Raw genomic sequence first — 23,176 nt, 5'->3', positions numbered from 1 at the left:
TGCGCGATCAAGCGGATGAGGTGAGTAATTTTTTAATTATTTTTTAAACCTCAATGGTCATTTTACTTAGCATTCTATATTAAATAATGCTATTATTTCCATTATAACCATGTTATAATGGAAAATAATAAAGTAAATGGACTTTAATGGGGTCCCGGGGCTCATCCCTATTTATTAACATCTTAGCAACCATCTGGTAAAATCGCATTGCATCCGCACTTGCTTGCGGATGCAATGCGATTTTCACGCAGCCCCTTTCACTTCTATGGGGCCTGCATTGTGTGAAAAATGCTGAATATAGAACATGCTAGGATTTTCATGCAACACACAAGTGATGCGTGAAAAACATCGCTCATGTACACAGCCCCATTAAAAATAAATGGGTCAGGATTCAGTGCAATGCGTGACATGAACGCATTGCACCCGCAGTGAATCCTAACCCATTAAATTCAATGGGGCTGTGTACATGAGCGATGTTTTTCACGCATCACTTGTAGAAAACGCATAGAAAACTCGCCCGTGTGAAAGGGGCCTAAGTGGTCGTGGCAGCAGGAGTCGCAGCGAGAGGCCTGAGCTCCCGGTGTCATCTAGCGGTCATGTCTTGACCAGCAACCCAGTGGTTATTGATTGGTTAACTTCCTCCCAAGTGACATCAGACACCTCCAGCCAAGAGTCGTGGGTTCGTCAGACACGACCCTTAGTTGGCATGGCCCTGGAGCAGGCCCTGTGCCCTCACATGTCCTCAACCTGCCTCTGTCCTTTTCTGTTCCCTCAGCCACAGAAGTATTGTATGCTGTGGGCTCAGCTCTACTATACAGCGAGGATGAGCTACTAGAGAACAGTCAGCAGCTATTGCCCAGGTAAGATGTTGAGGAGACATCCGTCGCTTCCTCCGCTAGGCGGGCAAGTAGTGATGAGGAGAGTGGCGTGGGAGGTGGTGTTGCAAGCGGTCAGGCTCCTGACCCAGAGACCGTTGAGAAGGACATCAGTGACGTGCAGACACTACTTGATGATTATGAAGCCGATCACACTTGGGAACCGGATGCAGAATGGGCTTCATCATCAGCAGGAGAAGAGGGTGTCAGCTTGCTCGCGAGGCAGCAGTGGAGCCAGCAAGTCGCTAGCATGGCCGGGAGTCAGCAGGGTGGCAACAGTAGGAGGTCGGGAACCAAACAGCATGGGGTAGACCACCCACTTTGCAGCAGCCTATCTGCCCGGTAAGGAGTGGTGCACGGGGTCACGGAAGCAGAGGCGGTAGCAGTCAGCCAGTGAGTAGAGTAGTGTTGGGGGGAAAATCAGGTACTCGGCGGTGTGGCAGTTTTTTTTTAAAGCCGCCGGAGGAGGTTAATATGGTCCTATGTAGAATATGTGGGCAGAAGGTGAAGTGTGGCCAGGGTGCCAATGTTTGCACCACAGCCAGGGGCGGATTAAGCGCATGAAAGGCCCGGGGCTGTCTACCCAACTTGGGCCCCTCCCTCCCTCCATTTTAGTTTAGTTTTTTGTTGTATAAAGAGGCTGTGGTGCTTCATAAGCGCCACAGTCTCTTCCTAGGCCATATGACATCTTCAGACAAAAAAAATACCTCAAATTGGGTCCTAAACTGAAAAATTTGGTCGCCAAATTTAAAATACATATAATTATAATAAAAAAGACATGGAGAAGAATACAGCACCACATACCTCTTACATCCAGTGACATCTCCTGTCATGTAGACCTTCTCTTTCCTCTTCTCCTCCATTTGACTCAGACCACCATGGCAAATTCTTTCAGCCACATCTCATCTCTACAGTTTGTAACACAGACACGTTAGATATCTCAATTTTTCCATCAACCTCCCCATCCTGGTGTCTCCACAGTGTCATCCTGCTGCCACCCCCAATACTGTGCCCGTTGTGCTCCCCAATGCACCAGGTACTATACTGCTGAAAAAATAGTGACCCTAATAGACATAATTGGAGTCATTTATCAAACTGGTGTAAAGTAGAACTGGATTTCCAAAAGAGCTGTCAAATATGAAAGGTGGAATCTGATTGGCTGCTATGGGCAACTGTAAAGGGGGAATATTAATCACCAATATTTATGCAAATATCGATAATTAATATTCATAAATGGGAGGAGCCGTCTATTGATGACTCCGCCTATTTATGCCTTTATATAACAACAATACTTTCGCTATGCTTTACACTGATCGCTACACTAGCTGCATGCGCCTTACTCACTACCGCTAACAAGTACACACTACACAAAGGGTACAAATATAACGGTATTTATTAACAATACACTACGCAATACACTAACAATACAGCACTAAATATACAGTACTCAACTACACTACACTACACGTTCCCAAATTCCACCCACAAACTAACTATACAGTTCACACATACAAGTAATATTACCAATAACCCACCCATCTGGTCCTATACTATCCCTATGGGGTACGCAAGAGGGTTAATTACACAATATTGTTTGCAGAGCAGAGGCATGCTCTACAGAGATTAATGCAGGGATTAACCAGGGGAATGCAGGGGTTAACCAAGGGGGTTAAATGGTAGGGGGTCAGGGATGTCAAGGGTTATCCAGGGGTACAGCAGGGATCAGGGACACAGCAGGGAGGAACCAGCTCCATAGGGGTATGGCAGGGGTTAACCAGAGGGGGGACAGGGTATCAGGGGTGTGAAGGGTTACCAGGGGTGATAGGGGTAACCAGGCAACGGACCAGGGGTAACAAGGGGTGTAATGGGGTTGCAGGCAAGGGACCAGGGGTACCAAGGGGTGTAATGGGGTTGCAGGCAAGGGAATGGGGTTGCAGGCAAGGGACCAGGGGTAATGGGGTTGCCAGGGGTAACAGGGTTAGGATATATGGGAGGTGTACAGGGATAGGGGATGTGGATCGTTGGTGGGATAGGGGAATAGGGGCCGATACTTATGGTACTGCTCGTCCTCCTAGGGTGATCCTCGCCAGCCAGGGGGCCTCCTTCTGGGGGGTGGGGGCGGCAGGGGTCCAGTCCTTCTCCCGGAGCGCAGGATGCGCTCTCTTTGGGGGGCCGAGTTGTCCTGAGCGCCGATGCGCTCTCCAGCTGGGGGCCCCGATCCTAACTACTGAGTGCCGGGGCCGCCGGATATTTATCCCCGGAGGCCCGCACTCCCGCGCACATCCGAGCCACGAGGGCCGGCGCAGCGATATGACGTCACTGCGCCGGCCCGCGTGCTCACATCGGGGACGCGCTTCTGGCAGACAGGCGGGAGAAGCCTTTGATCTCCCGCCTGCTGCACCTAGCATTCCGGACAGTGCGATAGTAATCGCACTGTCGGAATGCGCATAATAGAAGGAGGAGAGGCTTCTCCCCTTCTTTTATCATGCGTAATTATCTCCAGCGGCGCTGGGGATAATTACAACAAAGGGCTCAGATTCTGTTGAATCTGAGCTCTTTGTATCCATCAGGATGACCGGACCCTTGTCCGTTCATTTTGATGCAATTAGCCAGATTGCATCGGTGCGAATGCTTGGGGGCACATTTACACTGATGCACCTGGTTTCAGGTGTAGGAGGGGGGGGGAATATATATATATATAATATACATGTGTATTGATGCTTGGGGCACATCCATACACATGTATACATTAATCATATTATATAAGGGGCCACATTCATATATATAGGGGGGCACAGATAAGGGGGCACAAGCCATCACATATATCCCACAGGGGCCTACATGAGCCCCTGTGGGCCACTAAGGGCAGATGTGCGCAGATGCTGGGAACATCTGCGCACATCCTCCTATAACGTGATTAATGCATGCATATATATCATACATGCATGCGTCTCAACCCTTCCTCAACAATCCCCCTGTTGTCGGACTATATAATACGACAATATAATGGGGGAACGGGTTGAGATATATTTTCCCCCCTTCAACCCCCTCTTTGGTGGAAGTTCAGGAAGAACTGTAGTGCACATTGATCTTTAGGTACTTAGACATCCCTCCAGCTTCCTCCGACCTGCCCTTCACCGTAACCTACTCCTCCGTCCACAGGATACACCGTTTTCTTCTTGACATCTTTAGGATACCACACACCCACAGTCTCTCGGTTTTTCTGCCGATCTTCAGGTATCTTCATCCCCCCCAATTCTGGAGTGGGTTCACCCTTACAGTCTTTAACTGGCCTTTCTTTAACAGTCTCTTGGTGTCGGCCACCCCCACTTTGGAGTGACCACACCCCCACAGTCTCTCGGTAATTCTGCCGATCTTCAGGTATCTTCGTCCCCCCCAATTCTGGAGCGGGTTCACCCTTACAGTCTTTAACTGGCCTTTCTTTAACAGTCTCTTGGTGTCGGCCACCCCCACTTTGGAGTGACCACACCCCCACAGTCTCTCGGTAGTTCTGCCGATCTTCAGGTATGGCCCGCCTCCAAGGCATCTGGAGCAGGTTCACCCTCACAACCTCAGTCCCAACTTTCTTCTATCCAACGTCTGTTTCCATCTTGATGGGTGCGGTTCTCCCGTGGACAGATTAATAGGTCTTTACAAGGCAGGTCAGACTCTTAAGCGGCGATGTCACAGTACCTAAATTCTACTGCGGAGAACACCTCCGCCACACTACACCTCCAGCCCTTCCCTTAAGAACTTCACCGTTCCAGGGTTCAAGGTGGCAAATGAATGATGCCTGTCCCTATCGTGACCTAACCTTATCCCCATTCACACAAAATACAGGTCACATCCCTCCCAACACCACCAAAATCATTATATGTATGTGTACCCATAGAGACTCATGCAACCTGGCATCTCTCTACACCTCCAAAGACACAGGTAGGTCGTAGACCCCTGTGTCAATGGGAAACGACTATAGGATGCAAATGTGTACAGCCAAATAATAACTCACCGCAGTGTGTTGGGCGAGTTTCCCTGTGGGTGGGCTGTCACACATTTGCACCTAGAGTGTCCATGGGTACACAATCAACCGACAAACAAAATCAATAAATACAATGTGCTATGGGGTTTCAGGGTAGTACAAGTTATACGTCCCGAACCCTCATAGAAAACAGAGTGTGTCCATACAATATTTGGCTACAGGAACAATGTTTGAATTATGTCCTGAGCCTCCTCCTCCGGATAGTTCTGTAAAGTTCTGTCTGGTTCTGGTGTATTTGGTCAATAAGTCCCTTGACCCTCTGATATGTAGATTACGATGACCAGAACCAGAAGTTTCACTGAGTGAAACAAGTGATAATACGTTTTTCCACCCGAACGTCTCCCAAGTCTTCCTCCAGAGCCTTAAATAATGCTCCCGCTGGATTGTGGCACAGTCTTCCATCTCTAGAACACCTCTAGACAGAGGTTGCTTAGTTGCCAAAATCCAGTGGGATCCTCTGGAGCTTCACAACAGTGTCAGGGGGAATAGCTGGCCTCTTCTGTGGCATCTCCTGGGTTTTTCTTCCGCTCCATATAAAAGCACACCTATGGCAGAAGAAAATACCAGGCGCTCCCGGGGGAATTTCTCCCCTAACAGTGCAATTAAATGTGAAAATTCCCAGCACCAATACCTTTGACCAATGGGTAGAGAAAGGTATTGGGCTGCCCTTTATCTCACAGGACCCCTCGTTATCCCAACACTGGTGTCTGAACACCCTACCTTCAGAGGATCGAGTCCTCTGCTACACATCCCTCTGCGCCAACAGATAAGGATGGCCATCCTACTAGGTTAGGATAACTGAAGTGCTGTGGACGAAGCACCATCTTGTTATTGATGGCACCGCATCCCCATCCACCCATATGTACCCAGGCTGATTTCCCCCTGTGATCCCGTCTTGTGGAGGCCCGCAGAACCAATGACATAGTAATGCCCTGGCTCCCCAGGACCCCACAACACAAGAACACAGTCCACACTCTGCTGCCAAACACTCTGCGTCCAATCCCTATCAGAGCTGTGCTACCTGCTCGGACTAGAATTAAGTGCGCAGCACAACATTATACCAATGTTGTCTGTCCGCCCCAGTCCCCAGCGCAACACAGCCCTGCCGAAAACCTTGAGCACAACAGCGTTATCCGTATCGATCTGAGACCCTGGTTGCCCAGAATAATATCACATCATCCTTTGTGTGCTGCATGGAGAAGGTCCTTATGCCCGTGTGATATTATCTGCTCGCGAACCTATACGTTCTCGATCCACAGTATAACACTGTTCCACTCCAAGGGGACACAGAATGAAACAAAGACAGCAGATGGGACTTACAACACTACATAAATCAGCATGGTAGAACACATCCGTAGACAAGGACTACCACCATCAACATCAAGAAAAACTTACCAACAGATAACAAAAACACACAACATGGACATACACAGGGAACAAACGGTGTAACAAATAGTACAAGGGTGTCAAATGTTGCCTAGCCTAGCTTGGCCACTCTGACCCCTCAGCAGCTGGTGGTGCTGCCGAGAGGTAACCCCGTTATGGCCAGGCTGACTAGACCCCACTGCACAATTTGTTACCTGGCTGATACTGTTGGACACATTGCAATTACTTGCACAAGGGCAATTCCTTGCAATGTGTCCTTTGTTCCCACACCTGAAACACGTGACTTGGTTTCCTGTCCTGTGTGTTATGTTCCTATCTGTTTTGCAGTGTCTCGCTATGTGACCTAGGCCACCACATGCAAAACATCTGTAGTTTGCTCTGCATGGCCCAGGTCCATCTACACTGCAGCCGTGCTCCCTTCTCCTGAATTGTTCCATCCTCAGGGACGCACTCTTCACGACAGTTCTTTTTCCCAAAGTCAGGGAAAAATCTCTGTTAGTCTGGAGTGGCTTGACCTGATGATCAGACCGGTCACAGACTACTCTCCCCCCTTGTGGCCCTGCACAGGGCAACGTTTTGGGAGATTCCGACCCTGGCTTTACGGAAAAAGAAAGGGCCGGCACCAACTTGGTGATAACCTGTTGCATGCCAGACATTAGCTGGGACCTTACAGCAACCTCAGCCTTCAATTTGGCTACCGTCACGTCAGTAGAGGCAGTCCGCTCCTTGAAGGCCTTGACCTCAGTATAAGACTGAGTTAACTTAGCCTCAATTTACTCCTTCTGCCTCTGCAGCTCTAATAACTGTGACTCTATATTAGCCACCTGCGAATCTCGGTCAACAGTAGACTGCACATTCTCTGCCAGCTGTGCCCGCAATGCCGAAAACTGGTCCGAATTACTGGTACAGCACTGGCAGTGAATGGCCGGAGGAATTGTCTCCGTTGACTGAGACACCAGCGCCACTTCCTTTGGCTTACAGATGCTAGCCTCAAACGTATGAACGAGTTTGGCCAGCATCCGAAGCCGTTTGGTGGCCTTGTTCAAAACCGTCCGTTTGTTAACACATAGCTTGTCGTAACTACAAGCCTGTGCTAACAAATCGGACCACAGCATTTCTGCTGACTTGTATGTAGTGGGGAGGATGGGGTTAAATGTGCTGTGTCTGCTCAAGTGTTGCAGTGTGGGGAAGTCCATACTCACCGTTTGATGAGCGTCCATATTCTCCTTGGGGCCGTACCGCTTCGTCCTCGCAGCTGCTTGGAAGAAGTCCATTTTCCCGGATCGCCTCTTCCCGACCAGCCGGACTTGTACGCCGCTCCCACGAAGATGGATCTCCTTCAGTGACGTGTCCTCTTCTCCCTTGCAATCACTTGAGCGATGCAGTGACATTTTTCTGAGCCTCCATCTTCTTGTTGGTGCTGTACTTTTCCGTCCCTTGCAGCTGCTTGAAAGAAGTCCTTTTCTTCCGGATCGCTTCTTCCCGACCAGCTGGACTTCTATGTACCTCCAACGAAGATGGATCTCTTTCCGTGCCTTCTTCTCTTACCCCAGCGACGGTGACCGTGTAAAGCAAATACAAAAATATTAATACACAGATAGATTATAGATTCTCTGCAAAAGATTTTGTTTTATTTCTGGTACTCTAAGGGAAGTATCGCTTCTCCTGTACGAATTATCGGGTCCTAGATGCTCAGACACTCCGCTGACCGCGTCTCTCCTGCCCGCTAATTCACAGTACCAGCGACCCTCAGCCTTGAGACCAAAAATAAACGCAAAATCCACGCAGTGGGCCTGGCTCGCCAATGTAACGGGGGAATGTTAATCACCAATATTTATGCAAATATCGATAATTAATATTCATAAATGGGAGGAGCCGTCTATTGATGACTCCGCCTATTTATGCCTTTATATAACAACAATACTTTCGCTATGCTTTACACTGATCGCTACACTAGCTGCATGCGCCTTACTCACTACCGCTAACAAGTACACACTACACAAAGGGTACAAATATAACGGTATTTATTAACAATACACTACGCAATACACTAACAATACAGCACTAAATATACAGTACTCAACTACACTACACTACACGTTCCCAAATTCCACCCACAAACTAACTATACAGTTCACACATACAAGTAATATTACCAATAACCCACCCATCTGGTCCTATACTATCCCTATGGGGTACGCAAGAGGGTTAATTACACAATATTGTTTGCAGAGCAGAGGCATGCTCTACAGAGATTAATGCAGGGATTAACCAGGGGAATGCAGGGGTTAACCAAGGGGGTTAAATGGTAGGGGGTCAGGGATGTCAAGGGTTATTCAGGGGTACAGCAGGGATCAGGGACACAGCAGGGAGGAACCAGCTCCATAGGGGTATGGCAGGGGTTAACCAGAGGGGGGACAGGGTATCAGGGGTGTGAAGGGTTACCAGGGGTGATAGGGGTAACCAGGCAACGGACCAGGGGTAACAAGGGGTGTAATGGGGTTGCAGGCAAGGGACCAGGGGTACCAAGGGGTGTAATGGGGTTGCAGGCAAGGGAATGGGGTTGCAGGCAAGGGACCAGGGGTAATGGGGTTGCCAGGGGTAACAGGGTTAGGATATATGGGAGGTGTACAGGGATAGGGGATGTGGATCGTTGGTGGGATAGGGGAATAGGGGCCGATACTTATGGTACTGCTCGTCCTCCTAGGGTGATCCTCGCCAGCCAGGGGGCCTCCTTCTGGGTCGTGGGGGCGGCAGGGGTCCAGTCCTTCTCCCGGAGCGCAGGACGCGCTCTCTTTGGGGGTCCGGTCGGTCCTTGAGCCGGAGGGGGGGGGCCGAGTTGTCCTGAGCGCCGATGCGCTCTCCAGCTGGGGGCCCCGATCCTAACTACTGAGTGCCGGGGCTGCCGGATATTTATCCCCGGCGGCCCGCACTCCCGCACACCAGGGGGCGCGCGCGCGCCCATCCGAGCCACGAGGGCCGGCGCAGCGATATGACGTCACTGCGCCGGCCCGCGTGCTCACATTGGGGACGCGCTTCTGGCAGACAGGCGGGAGAAGCCTTTGATCTCCCGCCTGCTGCACCTAGCATTCCGGACAGTGCGATAGTAATCGCACTGTCGGAATGCGCATAATAGAAGGAGGAGAGGCTTCTCCCCTTCTTCTATCATGCGTAATTATCTCCAGCGGCGCTGGGGATAATTACAACAAAGGGCTCAGATTCTGTTGAATCTGAGCTCTTTGTATCCATCAGGATGACCGGACCCTTGTCCGGTCATTCTGATGCAATTAGCCAGATTGCATCGGTGCGAATGCTTGGGGCACATTCACACCGATGCACCTGGTTTCAGGTGTAGGAGGGGGGGGGAATATATATATATAATATACATGTGTATTGATGCTTGGGGCACATCCATACACATGTATACATTAATCATATTATATAAGGGGCCACATTCATATATATAAGGGGGCACAGATAAGGGGGCACAAGCCATCGCATATATCCCACAGGGGCCTACATGAGCCCCTGTGGGCCACTAAGGGCAGATGTGCGCAGATGCTGGGAACATCTGCGCACATCCTCCTATAACGTGATTAATGCATGCATATATATCATACATGCATGCGTCTCAACCCTTCCTCAACAGCAACTAAGCCAGTTCTGCTTTACACCAGTTTGACAAATTACCCCAAATGTTCCTATAGTGTCCACAGCAGCTATAATGTCCCCTAGAGTGCCCCGAGTAATAATACCACCCTCTATTGTGCTCCAGGCAATAATCCCTGTATAGTGTCCCCAAAAATAATAGAATTGCCCCTACAGTGCCTCCCTAATAGCAACACCCCCATATAGTAATTTCCACCACACTGCCCCATATAGTAATCCCCCCATAGTAATTTGCCCCCACACAGTAATTTCCCCCAAACTACCCCATATAGTAGTTTTCCCCCACACAGTAATTTCCCCTACATAGTAATTTGCCCCACACTGATCCTACATAGTAATTTCCACCACACTGCCCCCACATAGTAATTTTCCCCCACACTGCCCCACATAGTAATTTGCCCCCACACTGTCCCCACATAGCAATTTCCCCAAACTGTCCCCACATAGCAATTTCCCCACACATTCCCCACACTGCCCCCACACAATAGTTTCCCCCACACTGCCCCCACACAATAGTTTCCCCCGCACTGCCCCCACATAGTAATTTGCCCCCACATAGTAATTTGCCCCCACACTGCCCCCACATAGTAATTTGTCCCCACATAGCAATTTCCCCACACTGTCCCCACATAGAAATTACCCCACACTGTCTCCACAAAGAAATTACCCCACACTGTCCCCACATAGCAATCTCCCCCACACTGCCCCCACACAATAGTTTCCCCCACATAGTAATTTGTCCCCACATAGCAATTTCCCCACACTGTCCCCACATAGAAATTACCCCACACTGTCCCCACATAGCAATTTCCCTCACACTGCCCCACATAGTAATTTGCCCCCACATAGTAATTTTCCCCCACATAGCAATTTCCCCACACTGTCCCCACATAGCAATTTTCCCACACTGTCCCCACATAGCAATTTCCCCACACAGTCCCCACATAGCAGTTCCCCCACACTGTCCCCACATAGCAATTACCCCACACTGTCCCCACATAGCAATTTCTTCCACACTGCCCCCACACAATAGTTTCCCCCACATAGTAATTTGTCCCCACATAGCAATTTCCCCACACTGTCCCCACATAGAAATTACCCCACACTGTCCCCACATAGCAATTTCCCCCACACTGCCCCCACACAATAGTTTTCCCCACACTGCTCCCACATAGTAATTTGCCCCCACATAGTAATTTGCCCCTACACTGCCCCCACATAGTAATTTGCCCCCACATAGCAATTTCCCCACACTGTCCCCACATAGCAATTTCCCCACACTGTCCTCACATAGCAATTTCCCCACACTGTCCCCACATAGCAATTCCCCCACACTGTCCCCACATAGCAATTTCCCCCACACTGCCCCCACACAATAGTTTCCCCCACACTGCCCCCACATAGTAATTTGCCCCCACACTGCCCCATATAGTAATTTGCCCCAAAATAGTAGTCCCTCCTATAATAATTTGGCCCCACACAGCCCCCACATAGTAATTTGCCCCGACACTGCCCCATATAGTAATTTGCCCCCAGACTGCCCCATATAGTAATTTGCCCCCAGACTGCCCCATATAGTAATTTGCCCCCACATAGTAGTCCCTCCCATAATAATTTTCCCCCACACTGCCCCCACATAGTAATTTGCCCCCACACTGCCCCATATAGTAATTTGCCCCCACATAGTAGTCCCTCCCATAATAATTTGCCCCCACATAGAAATTTGTCCCCACATAATATTCCTTCCCATAATAACTTGCCCCCACACTGCCCCATGTAGTAATTTGTCCCCACATAGTATTCCCTCCCATAATTATTTGGCCCCACACAGCCCCCACATTCCCCCCATGTACTCGATGTCTCTTCCCTAATATGTCCTCCTGTGTGTCCCCCCCCCACATGTCCCCCACATGTCCCCCAAAGTAGGCACATGAAATAAAAAAATTCAAAATTCAAAAAAATTAAAAGCTAAATACTCACCTATGTCCAGGGCCAGGCGCTTGCTCGCAGAGGAAGGCGGGATGAGGCAGGCATGCACAGGTCACAGTGCTGCTTCCCAGCACAGGCGCGTGATGACGTCATCACGCACGCCGGCGTCGAGATTTCACTACCGCATAGGCCTCAGGCCTGCTAGGCCTGAAGCCTATGGCGGTGATCGGCAACGGGACAGGGAGCTATGCGCTCCCGTGCCCCGCCGCAGTATGTGGGCGTTCGGGTCGGCGTTGGGCCCCCCAGCGGTGCTGGGCCCAGGGCTGTCTACCCGAACGTCCCTATTGTAATCCGCCACTGACCACAGCCCTGCATCAACCCATGCAGCGTCAGCATACAGTGGCCTGGGAGAACTGTGGCTCCGATGTGGTGGTCCAGCCAACTGCAGCTACCGCTGCATCACCCAGTGGCACGCACCCAATTTCATGCAGTCAAGGCTTCACCACCTCAGCCGAAGGGAGCTGTCTGTTGTTCCCATCATCTACTGTTCCTGATGCTCCTGCTCCTCCTGCTCCTCGTCAGTTATTCCGTTAGAAATCGATCACCAAAGCGATTGCCAAGAGACACCAGTATGCGTGCACACATCCAACGGCGCAGAAGCTGAACGTGCTCCTGTCTAAGTTAATGGTGATTCAGTCCCTCCCTTTCTAAGTGGTGGACTCTGCACCTTTCAGAGAACTGATGGCTTGTGCCGAGACGAGGTAGAGAGTCCCAAGTTGTCATTTCTTTGCCAAGAAGGCAGTACCAGCCCTGCACAAACATGTAGAACAGAAAGTGGGTCAATCCTTGAGCCCGGTGGTGTCTGCCAAAGTGCACAGCAGCGCCAACGTGTGGAGCTGTGCAGCGTCCCACTAGTGTACGTGGGCACTGCAAAAGCTTATCGTGTCACGTTATATCATGCTATATTTCATCCTTATGTGAAATCCCTGTTACCAGGCTGTCAAGTGCACTACATACATTCCACCACTAGATGGGGATAGCACTAGGATATATATACCTCAGTTCATGCCTAGTTAGTCAGTAGAGAGCTATGGGGACTGGGTATTGCGGATGTGCTAGTGGCCATCTAGCAGCCCATGTCCTCAGCTCTATACACGAAATCCCGGTGACAGGTTCCCTTTAAAGAGCTGAACATCAGTGAGTACACAATTACCTACTATAGCCTGAGACATAACTACATGTACAGCCTGTTACTGGGATTCGTCACATCCAACTTCCATGGGTATCAGAGACTGCTTTATTTCTGGATGCAAATTGTTATCAAGTATAGTAAAGTTTTCATTTAGAAGAATGAGGCAGGTTTGAATCCATCTCCATACTACTACCACTCTCAACATTTTGCACCATCAAGGTGCTGGCGTCACGACACTTCCTAAGTCAGTGGCCCAGCCGCACAAGCACTCAGAAACCCGATCACCATCACTGCACTGCTGGCCCAGGGAGGCGTCTGCTAAACTGTGAGTAACAGATGAACTCTTTGTACGCTTCGGCCCACCGTGAACCTCACGCGTTCTACCCCTGCGGACTGACACGTTGCATATAAAATTGGCGTCACAAACAGGATCAATATCCTCTGTGCCTTATGTGAATAAGCCCCATTTGTTTGACTGTTTTATTTGGCTAAAGAACAGTTTGAATTGCTTAAAAACTGTATGGATATACTGTGCCAATTGCCTACTTTGAAAATGCAATGTTAAAAATTGCTGATTTTTGTGTCACTAAATCTGCTTGCTGTGACAGAATTGACTTTCTCTGGCACCCAAAATGGCCGCCTGAAGTATATATCTAAATTACTGCTGCGCCATCACTCTGCAAAATGCCCTGCTTGGCATGAAAATTGAGTGCCACCACTATATGCAAAATAACTTGGACGGCACCTTATACCTTCATTGTAGCGATCCAGGAAGGCCGGCCTTGTATGCAAAACATTGCGCCGCTTCCTTTGTCTCTCAAACACACTGGAAGGAGGAGCCGCGCGCAAGAGGGGAGCGTGACGTGCGTACGCACGCCTGAAAAAGACGCGAGACTTGGCGTGTAAGTAAATGGGAGGAAAGGGAAGGCGAATTCCAGCCATCCTCCACGGAATCTGTATATAACTGTACTAGAGAAAGACTCTTGCCGGGACTGTTCTTATACATAAGCTGCCCTACTAAGTACCTTATTTGGCCATCACCGCGATTCTTAAAGGGCCATTCACCTACAAAATAAAGGTGGCCTATGGCAACGCAACCTAACCTGTGCCCCCCCGATCTGTGCCCCTCTCATGCCTCCTGCACTCATCTCCTGCCTCCTGTCCTGATGCGGTCCGCTCCCCCTCCCCGCCCAATACATTAGTCCTGCCCCAGCCTCCCTCAATGTTGGCGGCCGAATCCCCCCCCCCTTTCCAGCGCTGCCCCCGGTCCCCCTGCTGTGTGTGATGGCGGCGGCTCCATTCCTGAGTCGCCGCCATCAGCAGAGAGTGTCAGCTCTATGCTGACACTCTGCTGTAACCCCATAGATGCCGCGGTAGCGGCATCCATGGGGTTAATAGAGGGAGGGGGCTCCCTCTCTCCACCATCGGGGCTGCCGCGCTGCGATTGCAGCGCCCGATGGTTTCCATGGCAACCGGACGCTTTCCAAAAGCGTCCGCTGTTGCCACCTACAGGGCATCTGATTGTATTATACTTTGCAATGCAAGAGCATTGCAAAGTATAGTACAGCCATCAGCCCCACTGGATCTTTAAGATCCAAGAGGGACTTGCTAAAAAAAAAAAATTCAAATAATGAAAGTAAAAATAAATAAATAAATAAAAATGTAAAATTAAAAAAATAAATAGCCTTTTCCTATAAAAAAAAAAGAAACTACACATATTAGGTATCACCGCGTCCGTACCGACCGTCTCTATAAATATATCACATGATAGACCCCGTCCGATAAACACCATAAAAATAAAAAAATAAAAACTGTGTAAAAAAAGCCATTTTTGTCACCTTACATCACAAAAAGTGCAACAGCAAGCGATCAAAAAGGCTTATGATCCCCAAAATAGTACCAATCAAACCGTCACCTCATCCGGCAAAAAATGATACCCTATTTAAGACAATCGCCCAAAAAATAAAAAAGCTATGGCTCTTAGACTATGGAGATACTAAAACAACATTTTTTTGGTTTCAGAAATGCTATTATTGTGTAAAACTTAAATAAAGAAAAAAAGTAGACATATTAGGTATTGCCACATCCGTAACGATCTGCTCTATAAAACTGTCACATGACCCAACCCCTCAGATAAACGCTGTAAAAATATATAAATAAAAACTGTTCCAAAACAGCCAATTTTTTGGTCACATTGCCCCATAAAGTGTAATAATGAATGATCAAAAAATCCTATGTACCCAAAAATACCAATAAAAACCTCAACTCTTTCTTCAAAAAACGAGCCCCTGCACAAGACGATCGGCAGAACAATAAAAAAAATATGGCGTTCAGAAAATGGACACCCAAAAACATAATTTCTTTTTCAAAAATGCTTCATTATGTAAAACTGAAACAAACCAACAAAGAAAGTAGACATATTTGATATCATTGCGTCTGTAACAACCTGCTCTATAAAAATAGCACATGATCTACCCTGTCAGATGAATCTTGTAAAAAAAAAAAAAAAAAAACGGTGCCATTTTTCGGTTACCTTGCCTCACAATTTTTTTTAATATAGAGCAATTAAAAATCATATGTACCCCAAAATAGTACCAATAAAACTGGCACCTTATCCCCTAGTTTCCAAAATATGGTCACTTTTTGGGAGTTTCTACTGTATGGGTGCATCAGGGGGGCTTTAAATGGGACAAGGAATCTAAAACCCGTCCAGCAAAATCTGCCTTCAAAAAACCATACAGCGTTCCTTTCCTTCTGCGCCCTGCCGTACGCCCTTACATCAGTTTACGACCACATATATGGTGTTTCTGTAAACCGCAGAATAAGGGTAATAAATATTGAGTATTGTTTGGCTGTTAACCCTCGATGTGTTAAAGAAAAAAATTTAATAAAATGGAAAATCTGCCAAAAAAGTGAAATTTTGAAATTTCATCTCCATTTCCTTTAATTCTTGTGGAACACCTAAAGGGTTAACAAAGTTTGTAAAATCAGTTTTAAGTTACTTGAGGGGTGTAGTTTCTACAATGGGGTCATTTATGGGGGGTTTCCACTTTGTAAGCCTCACAAAGTGACTTTAGACCTGAACTGGTCCTTAAAAAGTGGGTTTTGGAAATTCTTAAAAATTTTAAGAACTGCTTCTAAACTTCTAAACGTCCTAAAAAAATAAAATGACATTTCCAAAATGATGCCAACATAAAGTAGACATATGGGAAATGTTAAGTAATAAATATTTTATTAGGTATGACTTTCTGTTTTAGACGCAGAGAAATGTAAATTTAGAAAATTGAGAATTTTTCAAAATTTTGGGTAAATTTGGGATTTTTTAATAAATAAAGGTGAAATATATTGACTAAAATTTTTGACTATCATGAAGTACAATATGTCACGAGTAAACAATCTCAGAATGGCTTGGATAAATAAAAGTGTTCCAGAGCTATTACAACATAAAGTGACGCATGTCAGATTTGTAAATTTTGACCTGGACACTGGGGCATCAATGACCCTTGGTCATGAAAGGGTTAAGCATCTGCCGTTACTATGTCAGTGTGGGAAGATAATGTGCAGCCTAACCTTAACAGGTCCCTCGCAGTAGCCGCAGCCGGTTCTAACGCATCACCGGCCGCTGCAGCACAAGTATAATGCCTCTAACGATGCCTTACTACTTTGGGGCACCCTGGTTCTCACGATACTCTGGGGAAGCTCACACTTTAAGAGACTTTAAAGAAAAGATTCTTGCTATATTCAGGTTGTACCCTGTGACAGTAGAGCAACAAATGGAATTTCTGCTTGCGCAATTGGAAGGAGCTGCCCTCAGAGAAGTGAAGTCCTAGCCAAGCTTAGAGAGGAAAATGCTGGAGCAGATATTTGAATAGCTCTGCACCACCTTTGAACCCAAGACTGTGTCGGAGGTCAAGATGAGGTTCTTCAGCAAGAAACAGCAATCTGGTGAGTCACTCAGAGACTTTGCATTTTCAATACAGCAGATCCTCAGAGCTGTGGTACAGGTGAAGTGGAAAATAAAGATAAGATGCTTAAGGAGCAATTCATTGAAGAGGTTAGTACAGAAGCCTTAAAAAGTCAGTTAAGGATGTTAGCGGCTCAGCATCCAAGTTCCACTTTCCTAGACTTCAAAGAGTTAGCCATCAGTATTATGGGGCCAAAAAACGCCATCAGAGCCTACTAGGCCTGCCGAAATGTCTATGGATAAGCCAGTTGCATCTCCAAAATGTTATTCTAATGTCAGTCAGGCAACTCCAGCCCCGGTTCCTGATGCAGTTGCCGCCTTGACAGAGCAAGTCAACTTTCTGACCAAAAGTGGGAAAAACCCTTGGTGCTGGAGGATGAGATACCGTTACCAAGGAGACTTTTCCCTCCGGATTATAAAGAGACATGATCCCGAAATTGTGGTGGACGCCCTCCTGACCGCTTCAGTGCTCAGAGACGAACCACTTGCACGTACTGTCACAAGCCAGGCCATACATAAATGATGTGCTGGCAGTTAAAAGGACAACACTCGAGGTCAAGGACCGCCCCTCGGGAGGTGAACCAGTAGGTCCAGAAGATCCCAGCTGGATGCCCAGATATGTAGGATCCTGTCCAGAAGTGGTTCTTCAAATAAATGGGGTTCCCTTTGTTGCTTTATTAGACACCGGGTCTCAAGTCACAACTATTCAACAGTCGGCATTTGAGAAATACTTGGATCAGAACCAGTTAACACAACCACCAGAATCCTGGCTAAGTCTTCTAGCCAGCAACGTCAAACCCGTGCCAGTGCATGGTTACTGGGAGCCAACTCTCCTAGAAGGAGGAACTACACTGCCCCAGCAGGGTATAATTGTTGTGAAGGTCAGGGAAGATAACAACCCTCCAGTAGTCCTAGGGATGAACATCCTTAGGAACTGTTATGCTGAAATGCTTGAAGCTTTGCACTATGCTTACCGCCGCACCTGCCTCCGAAAAGGCGATACAACAGACTATCCGTGTGTTAAGTGTGCAACAGAAATTTGCTAATGAGGAAGGAGAGATTTGCTGTGCCTGCATCCGAGGTAACCAACCAGTAATCCTTAAACCAAATACCGAAACACTCCTGTGGTGCCGAGCTGCTCTTGGGATCCAAGGCCAAGACTACTAGGCCTTGCTAGAACCCATCACGCTAGAAGACCATCCTTTAGTCCGAGCTGCAAGAAACCTAGTGACTATATCTCAAGGTAAAGTGCCTATTCATCTTCTGAATTTAAGTGATCATAGTATAACTTTGAACAAGCACTGCCCTGTGGCTCAACTGCTACAAGTCACTTTCCAAGATATTATCAGCATACCTGCAGCTATCACTGAACAATTTGCTCAGAAGCTAAATCCACAAAACCATCCTTCACATACATTACGGTGGAAAGAACTCAATGTGGGAGATACCTCTACCCCTGAGGAACAAATTGAAGAAGTCTTAAAAGTTGTGCAAGAGCCTCATCGTGCCTTCAGTAAACACCCTACAGATTATGGTGAAGTCAGTGTAATCAAGCAATCCATTTCTACCGGTTCACACCCTCCAATCAAGGAAAGGTACCGGCCTATACCACCGACAATGTACCAATCTGTGAAACAGATGATCCAAAAATTAAAGATTCAAACATTATCCAAGACAGCCATAGTCCATGGGTTGCACCTCTAGTCCTTGTCTGAAAGAAAGATGGTAACATCCGATTCTGCATGAACTATAGGAAAATTAACCAAATCACCCACAAGAATGCCTATCCTTTACCAAGAATTGAGGAGTCCCCCAGCGTTAGGATCCTCAGCTTATTTTTCTACCTTGGATTTAACCAGTGGGTACTGGCAGGTACTCATGGCTCCTGAAGATCGTGAAAAAACTGCATTTACTACCCTTATGGGCCTATTTGAATTTAACTACATGCCTTTTGGAATTTGCAAGAGACTTTCCAGAGACTAATGGAACGATGTTTAGGGCATAAAATTTTTAAACCGTCCTGCTATACCTGGATGATGGAATCATCTATTCAAAATCCTACGAGGATCACTTAAAACATCTGGCAGAAGTTTTCCAAGTCCTCATCAAGCATGGGCTCAAAATCAAACCATCTAAGTGCTATCTACTAAAATCAGAAGTCAAGTACCTGGGACATGTTTTCGGTTCTGAATGTGTCAAGCCAGACCCAGAGAAGATAGCTGCAGTCCGGAATTGGCCTACTCATACCACAGTAAAAGAGGTGAGAAGTTTTCTTAGTTTTGCAGGATACTACAGACGTTTCATTCCTCCCTTCGCTCAGATTGCTGAACCGATACAAGAGCTCCTGAGAGGACATCCTAAAAAGTACCAGAAAACCCAGATACCAGTTGAATGGAATGAAGAAAGATATATCGCATTCCAACTGCTGAAGAAGAAGAAGTTGACAGGACCACCTATCTTGGGCTATCCAGATTATCAATAGCCATTCCATCTCTACACTGATGCCAGTAAGAGAGGCCTGGGAGCTGTCCTGGCTCAAGTGCAAGAAGGTAAAGAGAGAGTAATTGCTTATGCTAGAAGATCTCTTAGAGGTGCCGGGAAAAATTACCAGAATTACAGTTCCTACAAGTTAGAGTTCCTATCACTTGTCTGGGCCGTCACTGAAAAATTTAAAGCCTACCTCGCAGCAACCCCATTTGTGGCCTATACTGATAACAACCCACTGGCGCATCTCAATACAGCCGAGTTAGGAGCCTTAGAACAAAGATGGGCCTTACATCTTGCCAACTACGACTTCACCGTCAAGTACAGAACAGGCAAGTCAAATGGAAACGCTTGCCTACCAGGGAAGATCCTACTGAACAGATAGACGTATAGGAAGAAATAGAGATGCCTGCTTTTTACCAACATTTTTCTCAACAAGATGTCATCACCGTCAAAGGTAAAGAAGTTTTCCAATTCTAACAGACAGATCCAAAATCCCAAGTTGAAAAAGAAAGTTGGATCAAGTTACAATCGGAAAGCAGAGTCTTAGGTGAACTTCAAGACTTCTTCACCAGTGGAAGAACTGTGGAAAGAATCCGCAGGAGAAATGCAGACCCAGAGTTACTCAAGCTATGGAGACACCGAAAGCAACTGTTCATGCAAAAGGGATTAATGTTAAGAAGAACCCTAGATCCAATCACCAATAATCGGCTGTACCAGATCCTAATACGCCATCGAGATGCCAGAATCGTCCTTGAAATGTACCATAATAGATCCGGACACTTTGGGGTACAAAAAACTGAGGCTACTATCCGCAGAAGATTTTATTGGATTGGAATGAGAGGAGACATTGAAAATTGGTGTCGAGAATGTTCTACTTGTGCCATTGGGAGAAGTGAAAGACATGACCAGAGAGCACCATTGCATCCCATCGTAAGTAAAACACCTTTATAAATAGTGGCCATTGATCATGTAAAGTTAGAACCAAGTCACTCAGGGTATTCCTACGCCATGGCCATAATTGATCACTACACCAAATTTGTAGTAGCCGTACCCGTTAAATACCTGACAGCCAAAACCGCTGCAAATGTTTTCTGGGGAAACTTCCTGTTGCCCTATGGATGCCCTGAAAAGATTCTTACAGATCAAAGATCTGCCTTCGAGTCCCAATTGTTCCATGAACTGTGTTCACTTCACAATTGTCAGAAGATCAGAACAACAGCTTACCATCCTTCAGGGAACGGACTTTGTGAAAAAATGAATATAACCTTAATTGAAATGTTGAGGGCTGTACCACCTGCTAAGAGAACTAAGTGGCCAACTTTACTACCTCAATTGATGTATACTTACAACCATACCATCCATTTGTTAAACAAAAGGGATATGCAGTGTCCGAATCACAGGAGCCAACTACCTAAAATATAACTTTTAATATCACGTTTAAAATATTACACAATCCCTCACCTGGGGACTAATAAACATACAACACTCACAAACAGACACTGGAGGCCAGATGAAAGTGACAGATAAGGTGGCTCGTATTGATAGTACAACCACACGACAAACCATCTGGGTCTCTGGTGTATCCCTAAGGTGTCCCTGGACTTCTCTCAGCCCGGAGATGCACCCTGATGGTGGGAACACTCCGTCCCCGTACCTAGTCTGTCTGTCCTTAGTAGGCCCTTGTAGCAAAAAGACCCATATGGATGTCCGGGTCATGCATCAAGAGTAGTTTAAAGATAAACGAGCAAACATAACGGTTATTCTACAGCGGTCATGGTAAAGATATTTCTCACAGCATGTAAGTATCCAGATCATACATCAACATTGGTTAAACAAGAAACTGAAGGATACGGTTATTCCAAGGCAAGAGCAACGACCAAACAGCAATCAGTGGATAAAAATCACACCAGGGCTGATTGTTGCTTCAATTGCCAAAAATCAATGTACGCACACTTTATCAAGATGAATGGCAATACATTTGCATTGGTGGAGAAAGACATGTAGTAACAACGGTTATTCTTCAGCAGTCAATTTCAAAATCTCAGAAATGATAGTCACAGTGGTGTAATTTGATAATCCACCATGTCAGGAAATGCTGAATGTGCAATAGAATGATAAAGACGTTTTATACCAATGGGTAACTCTCTATCAAATTTATTTTTTATTTTTAATTGCTACATTCAGTCAAAAATCTCATGACATGGAGTATAACACTCCGTACAAAGTCTCAACGCGTTTCCCCTTAAATCAAAAGGTTCATCAGGAGACTGTATTAAGAGGTAAAAAGAAAATAGGTTGCTGCTAGAATGAAGCGGCTACATGGCCCTTTTCATAAAAAGATGAAAGAAAAGAACCAAAATAGCTGGAGCACCCCGAGGCGGTGTTCCACTTTAGTAGACCATAACAATAGTACAGGAAAGGACAGAGTAATAACGATAAAACTCATGTATGTTGTACTTATCCCATCCTGAGATCTCTCCATATAGTGGTCCGCAGTCAGGGGTGCTCCAGGGGGCAGAAAAAAATGATATGCAGCGTCCCACTAGTGTACGTGGACACTGGAAAAGCTTATCGTGTCACGTTATATCATGCTATATTTCATCCTTATGTGAAATCCCTGTTACCAGGCTGTCAAGTGCACTACATACATTCCACCACTAGATGGGGATAGCACTGCAGTATATATAGCACAGTTCAGGCCTAGTTAGTCAGTAGAGAGGAGGAGTAGGAGTTGAAGGGGTGAGAGTGCAGCTGCTAGCTGTGTTTAGTGAATGACAGTTCAAGTGAGAAACAGTGGATAAAGATATAAAGGACAACAGTCATTTTACTAGGCTTTAAGGACCTTTGGAGTCAAGGTAAAGGATCTATTAGCTTCTAGCAGTCTCACCATTAATAAGCTGGAGAAACAGAACCAGATTAAAGAGCTGAACATCAGTGAGTACACAATTACCTACTATAGCCTGAGACATAACTACAAGTACAGTCTGTTACTGGGATTCATCACATCCAACTTCCATGGGTATCAGAGACTGCTTTATTACTGGATGCAAATTGTTATCAAGTACCTGGTTATAGTAAAGTTTTCAGTTGGATTCAAACCTACCTCATTTTTCTAACTCCATACTACTACCACTCTCAACATTTTGCACCATCAAGGTGCTGGCATCACAACACTCCCTAAGTCAGGGGCCCAGCCACACAGGCACTCAGAAACCCGATCACCATCAAGGACACCTCAATCACCACCTGGCCGGTGTCACCTGTAATAGAGTGTACCCCGGAGAATCCAGTGCTGTTCTCCCCTTCACTGCACTGCTGGCCCAGGGAGGCGTCTGCTAAACCGTGAGTAACCGATGAACTGTTTGTATGCTTTGGCCCACCGTGAACCTCACGTGTTCTACTCCTGCGGACTGGCACGTTGCAGCTGTAACTATGGTCAGGGACAATACTTGTCCTTTACGGCCCACTGGGTGAATGTGGTTCCTGCACAGCTACAACCTCCATGTTCTCACGCTGTTGGTCCAGAGACAATGTCCGCCTTTGCCTCCTCATCCTCCACCATGTCCTCAGCCTCCACTGCAGGTACAAGTCACAGTGCGCCTCCAGCATACCACATGTCCAGTGCTCGGCAGTGT

General features: G+C 46.9%; 1 non-coding gene across 1 annotated transcript; it reads left to right on the top strand.

Annotated features, from left to right (window-relative positions):
- Window positions 1-14,368: 14,368 nt before the first annotated feature.
- LOC120996861 lies at window positions 14,369-14,454 on the top strand. Its single transcript, XR_005777959.1, has one exon. It is a non-coding gene; the product is annotated as a small nucleolar RNA SNORD71 (small nucleolar RNA).
- The last annotated feature ends 8,722 nt before the right edge of the window (window positions 14,455-23,176 follow it).

This window comes from Bufo bufo, chromosome 3 (genome assembly GCF_905171765.1).
Source record: "Bufo bufo chromosome 3, aBufBuf1.1, whole genome shotgun sequence".
NCBI lineage: Eukaryota > Metazoa > Chordata > Amphibia > Anura > Bufonidae > Bufo > Bufo bufo.
The sequence above is the reverse complement of the archived record's forward strand: the minus strand, read 5'-3'. Positions and strand labels throughout refer to the sequence as shown.